Source organism: Kogia breviceps, chromosome 13 (genome assembly GCF_026419965.1).
Source record: "Kogia breviceps isolate mKogBre1 chromosome 13, mKogBre1 haplotype 1, whole genome shotgun sequence".
NCBI lineage: Eukaryota > Metazoa > Chordata > Mammalia > Artiodactyla > Physeteridae > Kogia > Kogia breviceps.
This window is the reverse complement of record NC_081322.1, coordinates 43,880,515-43,886,908: the sequence shown is the minus strand read 5'-3', so window position 1 is coordinate 43,886,908 and position 6,394 is coordinate 43,880,515. Positions and strand designations below refer to the sequence as shown.

At 37.6% G+C, this 6,394-nt stretch overlaps 1 pseudogene; it reads left to right on the top strand.

Moving 5' to 3' along the window:
* The first annotated feature begins 1,584 nt into the window (after positions 1 to 1,584).
* Positions 1,585 to 3,923, top strand: LOC131767803 (CWF19-like protein 1 pseudogene; annotated as a pseudogene).
* Positions 3,924 to 6,394: the final 2,471 nt, after the last annotated feature.

Here is a 6,394-nt window from a genome sequence, read left to right as displayed (position 1 = left end):
TGAATATGTTACTTTGACAGACAGTTTTGAGAAATGCTCTCAAAACTGTAGGTTTCCTTCCTGAATAATGTTTTTTTAAAAAAATTAAAGTTTCATTATTGTTGGCAAACTGTGACATTTTTTTAAGGTCAATAACATTTGTTAAGCACCAGCTACACCAACTAAGATAATTCTTAGCTTAGCTTAGGGCACATTTGCCTGAAATGGTCAATTTAATAAATTTATTTATTTATATTAACATAGTGGTCACATAAATCCTTCAGAGCAGATATTCCACAACTTTAGGTAAGTTCCATAACTCTGATGGATTGATGATATCTTTCCAATGAGCACGGGAAACAGAAAGAACCAATTCAAGCAATTAAACAATGACATATGGCTCAGGACACACTGAATGTCCAATGCTCTCCTTCCTATTGAATGCAGCTTATCTGCACAAAGATGAAAGTTATGCATGTGGCCCTCTAACTGCCTGAGAGAATCTGGTTATGTTTTATTTGAGATGTTTAGCTAATATGATTTTCCTAAACTTCAGAATTTAATCCACTTTTTTCCTTTGGCATCTATTTTTCCCTCAAATTACAGATGATCTACAAAGTTGAAGGAAGTCATAAGTTTGATTCTTCTGCATTGACTTAAGCAGCAAGTTTGAAATATCAGGATTATTTTATGAGATTCCCTACAACTAAGCAGAAAATTTATTTGCTACTATTAGATATCTTTTTAAAAAATATCTGATTAGAACGAACTCTCTTTTGTTTATTCTTTCTTTCATTTATTTGATTTGGAGGAACTATAATGAATGAAGGACAGAGGAAAAATAAACTATCATAATACATAAAGATTGAGGTTTAGTTTATAATTCCAAGCTCTTTTATTTCGGATAAACTTGAAACTAATTGAACTATTTCTACTTCAAACTCCTAAATATCAGGAACTATGATACTAACAATAAGAATGAAGAAAATAAAGAATCTTTTTTCCATCCTCTAGGCATGTGGCTATGTGTTGGACTTCATTGTATTTTCTTACCTGTAAGTCTCAGGCACAGTATTTCTACTATATAGCTATTTGCTAACAAAATCAGTTAGTGATCAAAGTCTAGAGCAGGAATTTTTTATCTTTCTTGAATAAAGAAAGAAATGAATCACATTTCAATACTTATTTTTGTAAATGTCCTCTCAAAGGCAAAGCTCACTAAAAATCAAATTTCTACACTAGGTCAGTTGCTTAGTAAACAGCTGTGGCATCACCATGACTGAATCAGTCAGGTCTAATCAGCAGAAGAGCCCAGACCACGTAGTCCAATAGAGGTTATTAATAGAGGCCACTAGTTACAAAGGAAAAGGAGGAGCCAAAGACAGTGAGGGAATGGTGAGGATACTCAGAGTTTAGTGTCAACACGCAGAGATTAGTATCAGCTGAAATTTCTTCTAGATCTGGAGAGACAAAGGAGGTGATTCTACCAAAGGCTTGAATACAGAGCATCCAGACAGAAGCTGAACCCACAGAGGAGCAGTCACTCAGAGACCTGCCCGGTGGAAACTGTGACCACAGAGAGGTCGGCCAGAAAGAGATGAAATAATGGAGACTCAGATTATGCTAGAAATGCAGCCCAAAGCCAAGGGAGATGGCAAAGAAGTAACCCAGCTTCTCTCCCTTAGTCCTCCAGTTTCCCATTTTTGTCTCCCATTAGCCGTATCTTTTCAGAAAACAATTGGCAAAGGGGGTGTGGAAAATCAAGTTGGCAGAGATCAGTACTTTGAGACACTGAGTAGGAGTAGCAAACAAAGTGAAGTAGTCATAATTTGGCGGAATTTGGCAAAATATGCAGAAGCTTGGACTAGGAAAGAAGGAAGAAATGTAGGATTGGAAATTCCCATAATAACTCTAAGAGTGACATTGTAACAGACAGGAATATTCACATTATTAGTGTTTATATTAAGTTTTATAGCAAAGAACAAAGGTTTCAAAAATGATTTTAAATTATCTATGAGCTCTTGAATCATTAATAAATCTTGCTTATGAAATTGTTGCCAAATTTCTTGTAATAGCAACCATTTATTGAATGCTTATTATGGGCCAGGCATGATGCTATACATGCATGTTCTTATTTAATCCTCACAAGAACTCTATGAAGTAGATATCATTATCTATCTTCACTTTGTAGATAAAGGGACAAAGACCAAAAGAGGTTAAACAATTGTCTGAGTTTACAATGGTAGTAAGTGGGAGAGTTCCTATTCAAACCCAATGTTCCCGATCTCCAAGCTGTCATGATCACCATGCAATTCTGCCCCAATCAGTGCTGGCCAAATGAAGCTTCATTATGTTACCCATAACCACCTTTCCGGAGCAGATGGCTCTCTCCCACTTCCACAAGGCTGGCTCACAATAATGATGGTTAAAATTAAACAGGTGTTTTATATCCAACCCACACACAGAAGATGAAATCATTCTTACTTATATGACCAATGATTTGTTTAAAAGCTGTATGTACATTTTCTATCATCTCTGCACAGATGCAGGAAGGAAGCACCCATCTACTGGCAGTGATCACAAATCTTCTCCTCACCCAAAGCAGCCTTGCAGACCTCCCTGGACTCCAGGCCCTTGCTGGTTTTGCCCTGCCAGCACTGAAGTAGAAAGCATCTGGTGGTCAACACTGGCACGCACTGCTAGCTTGCCCTGGCCAAAGGAGGCTTATCTGATGACTGTGTCCTCATTCTGCCCATTGGACACTACCATTCAGTGGCAGAGCTTTGTCAGAGGTGGTGGTAGAGGTGAAGTATAATGCTACAATGGTGCAGTTCGTTAAGAGCCAAGGGAAACGGTGTGCTCTATTTGAGAGAGATCGTTGCCAAAGCTGCTCAAAACCCATCAACCCCCATCTTTAGCAGGAGTGTCCTTGCTCAAAACCTGCCAACTCCCCACCTTTAGCAGGAGTGAACATAAATCTTTAAGTTAAAGGGTCCAGAGATAAGAATAGAAGCTACACACAAAAAAAGAAAAAAAAAAAACAGAAGGAACCAGCTGGGACCAAGATGGCAATGAATCTGACCTTTAACAGATCCTGAATCTCATTATACATGGATTTTACTATATTAGCATATTAAATGACACACCTACCAGTGGCCACGACCAGACATTAAGGACCAAAAAAGGATAAAAATGGGGTGGTATACCACTCCCTCAAAATAGCCCTGTCCCTTCTCCAGCAGACTAATGCATATGCCTCCCCATCATTAGCCTCACTTCTCCTCCCTTTGTCTTTACTCTAAAGTTAAATCTCTCTTGCCAGGTGGGTAGGAAGTTGATCTGTGAACTGCTTCTCCATTCTTTGGCCACTGAATAAAGCTTGTGCTGTGTCCATCTCACCTTCGGTTTTGTTATTCACCTACTTCAACCTGAACAGAAAAAGAACCTTCCCCTTCCAAGGCAGAGAGCCTCGGCCAGGCTTGGGCCTAAGCAGGGTCCATATGACTTAATTCGGTAACAAGATGATAAGAGACATCACCTCCAGCACCAGGTCATTCTTCTGCCATCAGCCAGGACACCACTGATGACATTAGAAATGCCTTCATTCCCCGGGCACAGGAACAACAGATAGTGCTCTTGGACATCCCAGCACTCTGCCGTGAAGCAGGTGGCCCAGCCAGGAGCAGCAGCATATTTTTATGTTGTATTTGACTCAGGAGAGAAGCTTTTCCACAGAATTTAAAGGAATTTTCCTTTGCAGTTTGGAAGAGAGGGTCATGGCCAGTAAAGCCATCCTTAATATTCCTGACAAGTCTGACTGAAGGCAGAATCGGAGCAGCAAGGAAGAGGAAGAAAGCCTGACTCACCAGGCTTCATTCTGGATGACTAAGCAAAGGGAGAGGGACTTTATGAACTTCACAGGAAGTGACAGCAGCCTCTTTTAAAGAAACTACAGTCTCCCATGGGGACTGTGGCCCTGCTTCTTTTTCGTGCATTCCCATGAAAACTACCTGGGGCAAAAGGTCTGAGATTGAATGGTTTTCGGAAAAAGTCACATTCTCGGATAAAAATCCAATATGTTGAAAGCATGTCTGTCACCCAGCTCCAAGTACAGTTTGTATCTATTAACATTTTCAAAAACGTTTAAAGTATCAAAATCCAAATGCTTTTCCATGAAAAAAAAATATGTGTGATAGGTGGGAGCAACACAAATTCCGATATTTTTACTTTACAGTAAATTAGACAGGTATTTGGTTGGATATTTAAGCCTAAAGAGCTTGATTAATTAATACTTATTAACTTCTGATACACTATATAGGGTGTATGTGGGGAGTGTGTGTGTGTGTGTGTGTGTGTGTGTGTGTGTGTGGTATGTGTGTGTGTTTAGAAGGAAAGTGTGCAGTGTACTATACCAGAACTCTCTCAAAATTGGATAAGCCAATGGCATTTAAGAACCTTATTTTTAATGGGTATTACTATTCAGAATAATAGAATATATGCTATATAGTAATGAAATTTAATCCTTATATATATGTATATAATGCTACCCAGGTTACACTGGACATGTTTCTCAAAGAAATGTACTTCGAAAAAAGTAGTAAAGAGAAGAGTAGCATTATTCAGTTTCACCCATTGAGTATCATAAAAATATATTTTCTATCTCTGGGGCCAGCATGGCATTGGGTAAAGGAATTCAGGTGTCCCACCCATGCTCCTCCTTCTCCCTATAACCTTGGACATCTCACTTAGCCTTTCTTGTTCACAGTCATCTCTCCAAAGTGTGAGGCAATTACTTCCTCAAAATACATTCGAGGTAGGAAAATGTAAAACGAGATGGTTGATGTTAATGCACTTTGCAAATTATAAAATGCTATACAAATTTTTAAGTTACCACAAAAATTCTTCTGAGTTCTTATGTGCTGGTTTAGATATACAGACACATCTATTATAAATGATTTCAAGCATGTGCGCATGCATGCACGCACGCACACACACACCCCTAGAGGCCTGAGAACCAAGTGTCATGCCAAGTACGTGATGCACACTTTTATATGTTAGGATGCATGGATCATACGAGGTATGACAGACTGGAGCGACTGCCCTGGCCTCTATCCTACTGCTAATCTCTCTTACTATGTTAAACAAATAGAGAGAATGGTGTGACATTCATTGCTGGGAAAGGTATCTGTGGCAGAAAATCAATATATCTAATTATATTGTGGTCCCCTCAAGGTTTTCCTTAGTGAGACTGGAAAAAAACACATTGCCATCTCATCTCCATTTAGAAGAATATGGGATGGTACTTTCTCAGATAAATTACAAAAAGAACTTTCTCATGATTGACATCTAGAAAAATAATAAGAAACATCGATTGTCATAAAGAGCAGAACTGTATTCACTATTATTTTAAATAATATTTCTCTATACAAGATAATTCTACTAACTGAAAATTGGAGAAATGAGAAATTTTCAATTTGGGGGATTTAATTCCAGCCAATTTATTTTCTTTTTTTATCCAACACGAAAGTTCAAAATGACATGTCCTCTGGTTGAATTCTTAGGCCATCTTTTCTGTAGCTGTTGCCAAACAATTTATCATTATTAACTTTGCTTATTATTCCCTAGGTTTTTGTCTGTTTGTTTTAGATATGCCAGAGAGCAGTATTTCTGATTGTCTTTATTTCAGGAACTACTTCATGGAAAATTCCAATCTACTCATTTATGTGTTGGTCTTAACTTTCTTCTTGACTTTGTAAAGTTTTCAGTTATTATTTTTCCTAAATTCTGAAATAAAATATGTCACACACCAAGTAAGGGTCATAGTACAGAAGGAAAGCTGTATGTGAAAATACTTAAACTCTTAGACTTCAGAACATCTCTCACACATAATAGAGAAACATAATTAAATAGATTTGGCCACATGAAAATAATAGCTCCTAATTTGGAAGTGCTGATTATTATATTTTATTCTGGTTTATTTCCTAAAGCAGCAGAGGTTTGCATTTGTCTTTTGTAATCAACCTGAATTAATATTACAAATAAAACTGACAAACTTCTGGGCAGAATAACATGATTTATTTGGTACTGATACCAGGTTTCTAGATAGTGGGACTGGGAGGGTGTAATGGCTGACAATAAGGCTGGCCGTCTTTCAGTTTCAGATGACCAGGTGAAGCACAGATGAACCATTAATGGTTCTAAATATAGTTCTGTTCCCTATTTAATTAGTATAAAAAATGTTCACAGATCACCCAATAATTTGTCAATTTTTATTTTAGGTATTATTGAGTCTTTTTCTATATCTTCATAGACATTTGTGCTGCCAGAATGATGACTGAAATACAGATTCAAACAGAAATTATAGAAAAGAAAGTAAAATATTCTTGAAGAATGAGAAATTCCAGTTGAGAGATAC